We start from the raw sequence: 13614 nt of genomic DNA on the forward strand, positions 1-13614 counted from the left end.
GATACTCCGCGCATGCGTGGTTGATGCTACTTGCTTTGCTATCTCGACTGCCGACGGGCAGCGTTATCGTCCCGTGTGCCGACTCGGGTTTCGTTGCGCGCACCATGGCGAGCAGCGCAGCGCAGCAAGAACGAACAAGAAGCAGCATCCCGCCGCGCGGCGGCGGGATCTACGCTCCCCTCCTCGGCGGTGCGCAATGGTCCCGCCCCGCGAAGCGTTTCCGCTTCCTCCCGCGCGGCCGCAGACGCGGAGCAGCTCCGAGCTCGCCCGGCCAGCCAGCGGCGGCCTGCGGAGTGTTCCCCGCGTCTCTTTCTTCTTTCGACAGTGTGGGTGTGTGCGTGCTTTTCCCCTCCCATCGTTCTCCCGCCGCCGCACGCCGACTTCGTCCGAGGGCTGCAGCCAGCGGCATGCGGCCGGACACCTTGCTGCCACCGTTTTTGCCCCAAATACCGTGCCGTTGTTCGTCGTCGGTCTAGAGGATCGACCAGCAGAAGCTGTAACACCGACCTGCCGACATTCCTTGCGCCCCTCCGGCACCGCCGCCAGTGGATTTGGGCATTCAGGTGGCCGCCAAGTCTCCCCATTTCTCCGGCCGTGCTCGCCGGCTCTCCCGCGAAGAAAGGCGGACGCGCCCCGGGCCGGTCAACGGGTGGCGGCGCGCTCGATGGTGAGTCACACGGGCGCTCTGCCTCCCTTGCGAATCCCATCCCTGCTGCTCTGCATCCGATGCGCGCACGCGACGCCGCCGGCTCTCCGTTCCGCGGCGGCTGTGCTTGTGGGACCCCCGCGCGCGCGCGCCTGCTAGTTCCTTCTCGCTAGAGGGTGAGAGGGGTCGCGAGAGATCAAAGAACCCCCGTTCCTCTTTGCTGAATATGACAGCGCACGCGCGAGGTGCCTGCGATACGCGTGGGAACAGTCGTAAACACGGTGGAAGAAACAAACGTGTAAGTGCGAACTGGCGAGTGAACAAGCGCCGGCTTTGTATTCGTTAGCTCGGTTGTGGGCGCTGTTAGCGAGCGTGTTTCACTGTTAGTCAATCGACTTGGTTATTGCGGCAGTAGGGTCATCATGGCCGCGACTTGTGGTCAAAACTGCCGAAAGCGAATGTCGGCGTGGCCCCATAGTGCAGTTATATCGGCCGCCAAAGAGCCCGACGCTCTCCGGCTACCTGAACGGCATCGCTTTGGGATCCTTATGCACACTGTGGCTAACGCGCTGCCCCTATTCGATGAGCAAAGCGAGAACAAGGTACAAGCGGGAGCCAACGACAAGTGAACTTGTCTTTTTCAAGCCCCTCTTCGAAGGTGTTTCGTGCACACTGCTTCCAACGTGTCCTGTCGAATCGATTTGATTCACCACACTCTTGAAGCGCTGATGTCTGTAAAAAAACGTTTGTGGCGCCGTTTATATCTAAAACAGCGAATTACAGGCGGTCGTCATAGGCACAGCCGCAGAGCTGTAGAATGCAGTGTCGTTCCCGGGCGTAGGTTATCTGACTTATCGTATGTGGAAGTACTAATCAGGAAGTTCAATACATTTCTTCGATCTGTCCTTTGTGTACTGCCCTCCCATGGCTTACCGAACACGGCATTCAGTACTTGGGCTGCTTTATACAGAACTAAGCGAATTGGAAGCTATAGAGGTGCAGGCATGCCGTTTCGGCTCTGACAGAAACGACCCTGGCATGCGCAGAGTTCAAAGAATGCTGGAAGTGACCAGCTTTCGGAGATTTCCTTTTTCTGTTCTCGTTCCTGTGCAGACGTGCACACTTCTGTCTAGAGCGTCGGTACTGTGAGCCGCGTAGTAAATAAATGATATTTTCACGCTTCTGCTGAGTTTGGGAGAGAGAAACTTTATTCGGTCACAGAGGCATCGCAGTGACACAGTAGTCATCATCCGAGTACCTTGAGCCTCGCAAATGCTATAGTGCTACTGTGTATTTCATCTCTACTTATCACTTTACCTCCCCCTCCCCTCTTTCCCCAGCGTAGGGTAGCAAACCGGATCTTCCCCTCTGGTTAACCTCACTGCCTTTCCCCCTTTCCTCTATCTCTCTCTCTCAACGCAACGCTCGAGTGCTCTAGGCAGACATATGTAAGCACTTTAGTTTTCGGGATTCGGTACATTTTGTTGGGGCTGAATGAGATGAGGGCCGACTTTTATGCGGCCCAACTCGCGGTCATTGTGGCTTCCTTTCACAATGACTGCTTTCATCGCTGCCGAAAGTGTGCCGGCGAAGGCGGAAAGACAGTTTCAGTGTGAGATCTCAAACGCTCCAAAGTTAGCCCCTAGTAAATATCATTTCTTTGTGGCATCTCCAACTTTTGCCCTGTTAAGTTTTTCCAGTGTAATATCCTTGCGAAGTATAGTCGTATACAACTCAAGTCTGCGGTGAAGCCCCGCGCACGCCCTTACAACCGCCAGCCACTGTTCCTCCTCGAGGCTGCAAATAGTTCGTACTACAAATTTTCCCTGTTACGTAAATAAGGCGGCAACAACAAAAATAAAATTATAAGCGCGTGATTTTGTGCCTTTTCATTCGTCTACTATAGGGGAACGGTGAAAGCCTAATTATTTGTTGAACTGAAATAACACGCTTGCTTCGCTACAACTATCTATTGTAAAGTTTCAGTTCAGTTTCCAGTGAAGTTTCATGAGTAAAACGGGCTAAGCAGTGAAATGAACTGTACTGTGGACTTTTGAAGGGTGAAATGCTCAGACTACATACACTTTGTCCATGTCTGTTGCACACCTCATCGCTTCCGCCAATGAAAAGACTCTTCAAGAACAGCAGACGCTCCGGGGGTATCAAGTACGACGCCATTTTGAAATGGTCGCTTGACGGCGATTTTGTTTGCTCCTGCGATTGGCTGGCGGAGTAACAACTCCGCGCGGTCCGTGTGCCTTGGTTGCCAACTGCTGTTCTTTCAAGTTGTATCCTACTACAGTCCCGCACACTCTACCTTATATGTATAAGGCAAACGTTAGATAACGTAAAAGCTCTCATGGGCTTCTGAACGCTTTCTGTGGGGCTTCCGTAGTGGAATCCAACGTCCGTTAGCAGTCGTCAAATCACAATTTGGAAAGTGACAATGTAGTGGAGGCCATGCGACCTCTAATGCTGGCGAAATAAGTGCACTTGTCATGTGTTGAAGTGCGGCCGAAGGGAACGTTTTGTCTGTCGGTGGGAGGAGTATCGGATATCCTTGTGGCCATCCGCGGTTACGATGCCGATGTGATGAAGGCGCTTACACTCTCATAGCATGAGCTGTCAGATCAGCATTCTTCGAAGGTTGTGCCAAACAAGCAGCGAGAGAGAATATACAGATGACGGCTGAGAGGTGACCCAGCAGAGTGTCCGGTTGGCTACCTTACACAGGAGGAGGGTGGCAGGGTGACAAAGGGGAACAAAAGGCCTCGCTTGGCGGCGCAATCCAGCGTGCCTGCGTGTACTTGCAACAGGATGGCCATTGTTATCGCTACGCTGTCATGTTCGTTATAGAAGCGAAAGAACAAACTTCCGCGGCACTTACACCGTGCTTACGCAAATCGCGGTGTGACAGCGCAGGTCATGATCGAATTCTTGAGCAGATGTTGCGCTGGCGGGAGGAAAAGATGGAGCCGTTGGCCGCTGCACTCAGCTATTTTGCCTTCAAATCATCGTTGGCTTACAGCAATGTAATAATGGCCTTTGCCCCGTGTTTTTCTTTGCTTGTTCATTTCCACGGACTCTCCGGCCGCTGTTTCATTGATCAGCACGTCCTTCTCATTCTTTGCCGCAGCTGATTGCGTGGCACACATTGTACTTGGTGCAGCCGCCGTGAAGAGTGAGACCTCGCTGGACAACTGGTAGAGTTAAACGAGCTACGAGCCCTGGCGAGACCGTTTCCCGGCATTTATCCACTTGTCACTTTCACATTCCTCGCGAGCGTAGTTCATTCTCTCTCTTACTCGACCTTCTCGTCATTGTTACTACTGTTTTCTTTTATTTCTGCGCATTTATGTTTATTTGTTGTAGCCGCGCTTTCCACGGTCTTAACGAAGTCCCCGGGAGAAGCTGCCAGAGAAACAAGATCACGTTTGATCAAGCGTCAGTGTTGTCTATTTTACATCTGACGTTGCGTAAAACCCTTACGCGTTAGAACTGACGTAAAGCGGCTAGTCTTCTGGCTTACAAATCGAATTTTCTTAAGAAAGACAAGATTACCGAGCCTGACGTAGTCGACGTATTATAGCTGTTCTTTTTTTTTTCAGAACTTTAATGAGACTTAGAATATTGCCTTTCTTGCGCAAGTTTTTCTACATACTAACTTTTGTAGAAATTAACCTTCATAAGTTACTTTTTATTGCCGAGTATAATAATAATAATAATAATAATAATAATAATAATAATAATAATAATAATAATAATAATAATAATAATAATAATAATAATAATAATAATAATAATGATGTTTATTTAACGTGTCCAAGAACAACACTAAGGTCTGAATGCTGGCGCGCGTGTACATTAAAATCCGAAAACAAACACTGCAGGGGAATGTTCTCACGCGCGGCGCACGGCGTAACGTGAGCCGCGCGCGCAAGCAGCAGGCTCCGCGTCGCGCCGGCGCCAGCGGCCGCGGGGAATGTACGCTATCCAAAATAAGGCTTGGAACTGCGTGTCCCCAGCGATCGCGCGGCCGAATGGCCCAAGTCGCGCGTGAACAGGAGACAGGGGTCCCAAGAGGGGTCCCCACACTGTGTATGTGCTTTGTTCCTTTTTTCCCCTCTGTTTCGCATTTGAAGCATCGCGACGATGTGTTCTGGAAGGGGTCAATGCCACAAGCATAACAGTTGGCTGTGTAGTGGGTTTGCCGCTTCTGCAAAAGCTCAGGTCGACGACGACGAAGACGTACTCTCAGTGAAGGTGTCAGACGGGAACTGTCTGCTTCCATTAGATTAAACTTAATAGTTTTCGTCATACATATAGTAACGTGACTATATGTTGTGAAGAGCAAGCTCGAAAATCTTAGACGAGGCACAGAGAAGACAAATCGGGCGATAATTCGAGACATCGGTTTTACAGCCAGACTTAAATACAGGTAAAACGCGAGGAGTTTTCCACATGTGAGGGAAAGTGGAAGTATTCAAAGAGTTGTTAAACACAGATGTCAACCCTGGAGCAAATATACTGCCGTGAGCTTTTAGAATTGCGGAGGGGATGCCATCAGAGCCGCAGGATAGGGAAGACTTCAATCGCTTAAGGCGTTCGTGGATGAGCTTCTCATCAAACAACACAGCACTAGATGCAGAAACCGTCGTGCGCTTCTGACTGACTCCAGCGTTGAAACATGCGGCTTTATATAATCATCAGAAATGGGCAGCAAAACAATCCGCGATTGTTTGGACTTCTGCTCCTCTAGAGTCGAGCAGGGGAAAACACTCTCCACGTGTATTAGAGCGCTTGCAGATGCATACTTCCGAAATTCCGCCGGCCGGTCGGAGGCGCTCTTTTCCAAGAATACAATGTGTGTCTTGATGCCGCTTATAGAGGCGCTTACAGAGAGCCCGAAAAAAGGGGAATTCTTCTCTCCACGCATTAGGCACGGGAATTCCAAATTTTTGCACGTGATCTTTGTTTTAGGGCGATTATGAGTTCAGACGAGAACCAGTGGAATAATAATAATAATAATAATAATAATAATAATAATAATAATACGCGTGTGCATAGTGGAACTTAAATGCTACAGCCAAGACCTTTCGAAATAATAGACAGAACGCGCATGGCTGTTTTGTGGGTTGCGTTGAGGAGTCCTGGTTTCGCATGGTTGTGCTACTGCGCCCACTGCCCTTTTGTAGGTCTCTCATTTGCCTGTGAATAGATCAGTCGTAAGTCCGGCATCTTCCCTGTGCATTTCTGCCTCCGGCGGTTTCCTTGCTTAGCCTGTTGACTGCTGCGCTCAGCCATGTGTCAACCGGTCCAACAAGCAACCCTTAGGAACTTCCATTTGTGCGTAGTTGCAGACTTTCGAAGCTGTTTCATCGCTAGCTTTTCCACGAACTATATAAATTGTCAAATTATTTGTTTAATGATGCCACGACGCGAAACGAACGCATTAATGTAATAAAGCATTCTGGCAAAAATGCGCGCACATTCTATTGAATAATAAAGACGAATAATGGTATTGTATTTGTCAAACTCATGTGGCGGTACCTTGAGGGTCTTATGCCCTCAAGATAGCTGAAACTTCGGAACGCATTGTGTCTTTGTTGCACGTTGTTGTGCTCTACGAAAAACACATATTTTCGGGGTTTGTCGTTATAATACGAAATGACGAGACATTTAATGCATCTAACAGCAAACGGGTCGATTTACCTCTAACAATAAATTGCCGTTTTAGTTGTCGCTCAGAGTCAAATATGGCATGCTCTCAAACACAAGCTTGTAGTTTTTCAAGCGACCAAATTATACTTTGTTAGTAGAAGGCCTGTTTGGGCTAGTTGGTTTTCCATTTTAGACTGTGGTACAGCACGAAGCGGGGCAGGGGACACAGGAAGAAACGAGGACAAGCGCTTACTGCCAACTGAAATTTTATTGCCTGATATAGGGTATTATATAGGAAAAAGAGAGGGATAACGACATAAAAAAGATGTATGTAAAAAACAAACAATAAAGATCAAATAAAATCAAGAAGAAAGAAATTATAAAGATACCGTCACCGCTCACTGTTCGCGCTGCCATTGTCTAAGAATGTCATCTCTCTTCGTGATAAGGCCAGGGATGGCTTACTTATGCACAGGCATTCTTCACGTGCCATGATAGCCGATTCAACTATGATGCGCGTTCGATCATCCCTGTGTGTGAAGATAACTTTTGTTTTTCCAAAAAGAGGGGTGCAACCGCATGCGCCACAACGCAGGGCTGAGAAACCTTCCTTTCCATTCTTAACATTAATCGCAAGTCCACGCAGGCGATCGTTTCGACACCTGCCTGTCTGACCTACGTAGCATGCGCCGCATTTCAAGGGGCTCTGTACACAACACCCTGCCCACAATCTACGTAACGGTTGCGGTGCCTGACTTCACACTGGGTTTTTTTGTTTCTTGATTGGAATGCTTTTCCTTGATATCGAACAAAGCTTGTATGCGGCGCTTGTCCTCGTTTTTTCCTGTGTCCCCTATCCCGCTACGCACTATACCACACAGTCTAAAATTTGTTTGTAGAGCTATTTTTTGTCTTCAATTTAGAATATTGCTTTTATGTTCTCACATTTTAGGATGACATGTTCGATAATTTTTCCAGGCAGAAAGCAAGATTGTGTTCCTTTTTTAAAGATATGCGCTCTTTCAGTGCGCATCTTCGCGCAGTATAAGTAGTCGATCTGTAGCCGCCCTGACGCACATTGAGAAGCTGAAAGACTTGCGCTAATGCGAACGCGCTATAGACAGCAGCTCGCGCACGAAGCCTGCCATCGAGCATATTACTTAGTAATATAGGCGCTGATGCGTGGTGCCGACTTGCGTTAGCTGCATGCTGCTGGATGTTTCCGGTAAAGGGAGGAAAACTGATAGAAGTGTAGCGGATTGGTCATTCGTGTCCACGTCTCACGATACCTAAATGTATCTCTTGCCCTCTCTCCTAGAAGAGGAAACTAAAGAGAATGAGGGGCCTTACTTAACAAGGTAAAGTATATAATAAGGAGGTTAACCGGGCTATATCTACAGTCGGTGACCCTGTACTGGTGAAGGGGTAAGGGGCACGAAATACGAATGAAAAGAAGGAAACAAGGAGAAATTTAAAGCACACCAGATAGTTGTTTTTATGCAAAGCGACATTGAACTGCGTTGTTTGTGTATATGGCGCAGAATTGACGTACATCAGCAAAGGAGCTGCAAGACGCGCATTGTTTCGTAAACTTCGATTTTTGTAACGGTCAAAGTTGTACGTAGAAGCTCAAGCTCATCGTCATTATCCCCGTCTTTACCGCTTGCGGGATGGCTACTTGTGCGTTTGTTTCAAATGCATACGTGCAGTGAACACCGATTGAAATGCGATACTTGAGAGCGCATGGCTATTACCGCCGTTAGGACGACGGGTTTGTGCGACCATCTGTGACTTTTAATGCATTTTCTGTAAGACCACACGCGTCAGCGAACTCGCCGCAATTTCCTTCTTTCCTTCCCTCCTCTCTCTCCCTGTGGTCTTTGTTTTCCCCTTTCCCATTCCCCCGGTATAGGGTAGCCAACCGGACGTTATTCTGGTTAACCTCCCTGCCTTCTACTTTTCTCTTCCCTCCTCCTCCTCCTTCTCGCGCCACCCGCTCGGCGCTGGGTGATACTGCTGTGAGACCGGATGCAGTCACAATGCGTCACAAAAGCTCTCGCTTTCATCGTATGGCACGATCATCGGCTCGTTGCCTCCAGCGCTCAGGGTCGGTGCAAAAAGACGCCATCAGCTATGCGCTTCGAGTGTCGTGTTTCAATCTCTGAGCACCGTACCTATATATGACCGCAAGTTTTATAGTTCTGATGATGTATTTCATACCCAATTTCTCTGCACGGGTAATCATAATACCAGAGCCTGAGGACCGGTACACGGATATGAGATACTATTGCGGGAATACGAGATCAGATGGGCAATGCAGGAAATCTCATTAGATTTGCCATATGTCTGCGTTACGCTGAACGGCACTTTCCTACCGGAAAATAAGACTCAACGCGAACGCCATAACGCGCTAACTATAGGAAGAACTGAAAGTTGGGCGAGCATTGGTTTATTCTATGAGTTACGCAACTAACGCGCGGAAGAAAAAGGAAGGCATGGGTCACGCGTGCGCAAGTTGTGGGTGCCTCGCATTTGCTTAAAAGTGAAGAAGTCTAAAGCTTATGTACATAAGATCACTGCAAGAAGAGGCGAAAATCTTTCTCGAGACTTATCTATACGAATGCCAAAGCGTAAAAGATATATATGTTCAAAATTCGCGTTTGGTTTATCGCATATACCGTTTTTGTTATGTGACACCAATTTTCGGCAAACCATTTAAAGTAATCGATATGGTTACGTTATAGTTTCCAACGGAAAAAGCGAATATGAGGCGGCCCCCGTATTCTCTCCCCTCGCTCTTTTCTCGCTGTCACACCTTCGCCATACACTCAAAAGTAAAATGCAGCGCATCGTTTGTTTTGCTTTCTTTGTATTTACTCAGGGTAAGAGCGTATGCGCGTGTAGCGTGACATATCGGAGCACACGTATTCAAGTTTCAAAAGAATGGGTATTCTTTTTGGCCGCAAATGAGAGAGTGGCCGCAAATGAGTGACTTTACCCAGAGTTGACATTTTACTTCGTCTCCTATTAATGAGTTGCATTTTTCTTTACCTCCGGTACTCGACTTTCCGTGCTGCGTCGCCGGGAACTGCTGTTACGCTTTTTTCTTTCTAATTAAGCGAGGAGAATATGATATAAGCCCACAGTGCATCGTCCATATTTCTAGCTTTCAAGAACGGAGAAATAAACTACGCGAGTGAACTGCGTGCCTAATTAACAGTTCCGGAGACATTTTTTGAATGCTTCCCCCGACGCTCCCACCTCAGCGCGTCCGTTCATTTTTCTTTTTGAAGTTCTCGTGTTCACGTCGTTTTGCAAGCTGCACGGCTGGCAGCTTGCCGCAAGGAACAAAGAAAACAATAAACGCCGCAGCCTTGCGAGACCCGAAAGACAGCAGCGCGCCGCATCCAATGGACTCGTTTATCTCGTGCTCACCGCAGCCAGTGCGCATATGCTTCTTGTTTTCGTACAAGCAAAAAGAAAAAAAAGACTTAAAAAGAAGGAAACTGGGATGGCAGAGTTTAAAGTACATTGCTCACGTCGCCGGAAGTTTATTATCGCTTTTGAGCGTCGAAAAAGACTCATTTGTTGGAAGCTATAGCCCGACGTTTTGTGCGCCAGGCGCAAATTACTGGAACGTGCCAGTTTCTCTTGCTGAAAAGAAAACGAATGAAGAGCGCCGACCACCCCTAGGACCGTCCTCTGCACTGACGTTAATGAATGGCTTTCAGAGTCACGACGAATTGCTGAAAACTTTGCGTGTTTTCTTCCCACAGTCAACCCACTGCAAGTTGGTTCGAGCTCTCTCTTCCCCCCCATCCCGTTATGCTCAATACTTCAGCACATACATTTTCCCGTCAGACAGCGGTGCCTTTGCATCGCCTATTCCTTTTCCGATGGCATTCGCTCTCGTCCCTCGATGTCTTCTCAGCTGTCGCTAGGGGCAGCAATAAAAATGCCTCCTTCATCCGCTCTCTTACTGTTCCTGCTTAGAGTGTCGCATTTACGAGTCGCGTTATCGGCTCCTTTCAACGAGGAGGCCGTCATTAGAGAGCAGCGTTGCAGCGTGTACGTTTTACTTCGCAGTTTGAAACCATCTGAAGACGATCGCATTAGATCTAACCTAACTGAAATAAATTGTCGCAGCACAGCATATTTCAGCACGAGGAAGTGGTAAGGACGCGCAACGTTTTCACGGATAAGTGGGTTAGGAGGATATGCCTTGATCGATGTGGGGCTGGGTTGTGAGAAATATGGGCAGGCTCATGTCGTTACCCTCGTCGCGACAGCGCAAGCACATCACATCTCTCAATAGCACTGGAGAGATATAGAGAAGTTCTCTCATGAAAGGTTTGCCTGGCACCACGCTTAGCATGTTACTTCAAGTGAATGCGATAAGTGGTACACGCGGGGCATACGACGCTTCACGCGTAACACAACAGGCATAATTAAAGCATCTCGTTGAAAACGTTGTCCCGCAGAAAGTTAAAAGGGACTGGAGTGCGTGGCCATCCCTATGCGACACCCTCTTGTGATAACCATCGGTGTTAGATCGCCTAATTGCGATCGCATGATCTAGGAAATCGAGCTCGCTGATCGGACAGTCGTGCTTCTTTATCATCAAATGTAAGTTCAAGTTTATTCATCAACGGTGTCCGTTTTACAAAGAATTGTATACAAAATTAGCACTACACAGGGAGCCCCAAAGTTAGAAACTGACAGGGGGACTTCCACACATGAACAAAATGAAAAAAAAAAGAGATATAGATCAAGCATTGGTTATGGTGACTTTACAGACTATTTGAAAAAAGATAACGAACAGTGCGAAAAACAAGAAAATATAAAGTTGTTTATTAAGACAAAAAATTGCAAAGAAAGCTTCTGTAATGAACAAGCAATGCAAGTTTACAATACAATGAAAACAGGAGTAATATAACATGTAGTATTATAGCTAAGTCAATTATTATTACAGTCACAAAAGTCAGTTGTTAGGATGAAAGAGAGTTGCTGCATAACATATTTCTTAACTGGGTTCTTGAATATATATATGCTCTGTCGGGGATGATTTGATGGTATGCGGAATAGAATTCCACAGTCTGATTCCCGCAAATGTGGTAGCGAAGTTACCATAGATTGTGCGCACTTTACGTAAAAGACGATTATCAAGTTCAGAGAACCAAGTAACGTTAGTATTTACAAAAGCTTCAATAACAAAGCCATCTAGTGTAGGAGTAGTTCGCATCATATTCGATGCTGCGTATGTTATATGTGTACGATCAGCGTCATTCCTAGCATCTACGAATGTAACTAAAAGCAACCAAAATGGGTATTCAAATGAAGTCATTTAGTTCAAAGATGTGCCAGATCATGTTACAGTAAGCAAAAACTTTTACTCTAGGGTCAATCAAAGCATAATACTCAGCTTGGTAGGTCATGTTATTGGGTCTTTAGCACTGTAACTGCTTAGCGCAATAGAATATTAACTCGGAGCTGCGGAGTCCGTCCTTCTTCTCTTAACCGCACAAGAAATTGCACAATATGTTAATAACCTTTGAAAATTAGGTCACGTAAGTTGCGCCTTTAATTTTAGTCATTTTAATCGTACCAGCTTTTCGGTTTTATCCAGTTTGTAGCTTTACTGTTTCTGCTTCGCAGTTTCAAGCTGTCCGACTAATTCTGTACAGGTGCATGACTGTGAATCATGTCTATACGGCGATGATTGGCTCACCTTTTTGAATGCCCCCTGTCATCACGACACTGCTTCTTCCGCTTCCGCTTCCTGCTTCTTCCGCACACGACGTTATTCGCCTGGACCGTGAGACATCTGTGCTTGGAAACCACAAATGCGGCTATGTTGTATACGTTTATCTCAATAACATGTAAATGTTTCAGAAAACGGAAGTGAGATGTCTCGATATTCGTTCATGGTGTGTGAGGTCGCTTAGCCGGTTCGTTCGTGGTTTCTGACGATGTTTTCATCAGGTAAACATCCGAAGTGGCTCGGCGGGTGTTTTCCCAAGTATTACTATACTGAACTTGAAGTTGTTTATGTTCCATATTTGATGAAAAAAAAGAAGAAGAAAAAAGAAGAAAAAAAAAGGAAACGTTCGTGCACCTATAGAGCCCCAGGTGGTCAAAGTGAATCCGAATCCCTCGACTGCGGCGTCGCTCATAGACCGACTGTGCAGTTTCGCGGGGCGTTAAACCCCACAAATTAATAACAGTTCCAGCTTGCTGTTCCGTCACTTCCATTCCGTCAGCTGTTGAATGATTGCACAGCCACACTTCCCTTAAGCTAATCGCTGGAAGCCTGTTCTGTGCGTGCCTGCCTCGGTGCTCCACCTCTACCGACTCGAAGAGCCTGCACTTAACTGCTTCAAGTGAGGGCACCGTGTAGGTGGCGTCGCGCGCGCACCAGTCGCCGTTTGCGCGGCGTGTGCCTTTTGAGTGCTGCCGAACTGTGAGCGGAGAGGAGGAGCAGGTCGTTTGTTACCTGTCAAGGCTTTTAAAGCCGGCGGGACCCCCACTAATTGCGCGCTGCCGTCGCCGCATGCGCTCGCTGCGAGAGGAGACCACCCTGCCTAAGAGGGCCCCCCTCCCCGCTTCCCTTTCTTCCTCGCCCGTTCCTTTATTTCATTCCCCCCCCTTTTTTTTGTTCGGCGACTAATTAAAGTGCGCAGCGCCCGCGCGTCGAGAACAATGCGGCGCTTGCTTGTCGCACCGATCCCCTGCAGCTCGGTGGTGTTTGTGCGGCAACCCTTTGGCCGCCGCCTCTTCCGAAGGCGCGTCGTCGGCCTCGGCTCTCCGCCATTGTTAGAACTCCTATGTTCTCTGTTTGTTCCGTTGGGTTCTGTTGGCTGCGCGTGTCCTTGTTGCTAGTCCCGTTTAGACGGCAGTGCGTGTGCGCGCATGCGAGAAACAAAGTTGGAAAGTCACACGTCCACTGTCCCATGTTGTTGGAGGCTATTCATGCTTAAACTATGCTTATATCAGACGGCAGGTTTTCTTTTTGTTGGTAAATATAAATGCACAATAATGGCAATATAGGCTTTCCCCCAAAACCCCCTGGAACATCTCAGACAAGAATAACGGAAGAAAAAGCGATAAAGAAAGAACTCCACACGGACTAGACACACAAACACAACTGACAAGCACACACTTTGTGCTAGTAAATATTTTTCTTGAACGGGAGACGTATTATAAGCTAGGTGCATTGGTGTTATTGTGGAGATAGGCAGGAAGGAAAACAAGAGGTGAACGGCAGAGAGGTTAACCAGATTAAGTGTCCGGTTGTGTACTCTGCACAG

The 13614-nt window shown here is 47.6% G+C and overlaps 1 protein-coding gene across 3 annotated transcripts in view; it reads left to right on the forward strand.

Moving 5' to 3' along the window:
* The first annotated feature begins 248 nt into the window (after positions 1-248).
* The window catches only part of LOC126531770 (galactosylceramide sulfotransferase-like), a 215689-nt gene continuing 202323 nt past the window's right edge, over positions 249-13614 (forward strand). For all 3 annotated transcript variants that reach the window (XM_050179492.3, XM_050179495.3, XM_050179494.3), the window contains exon 1: positions 249-667. The gene's annotated coding sequence lies outside the window, so the exon portion shown is untranslated. The remainder of the gene's footprint in view (positions 668-13614) is intronic.

This window comes from Dermacentor andersoni, chromosome 5, assembly GCF_023375885.2.
Source record: "Dermacentor andersoni chromosome 5, qqDerAnde1_hic_scaffold, whole genome shotgun sequence".
Classification (NCBI taxonomy): Eukaryota; Metazoa; Arthropoda; class Arachnida; order Ixodida; family Ixodidae; genus Dermacentor; species Dermacentor andersoni.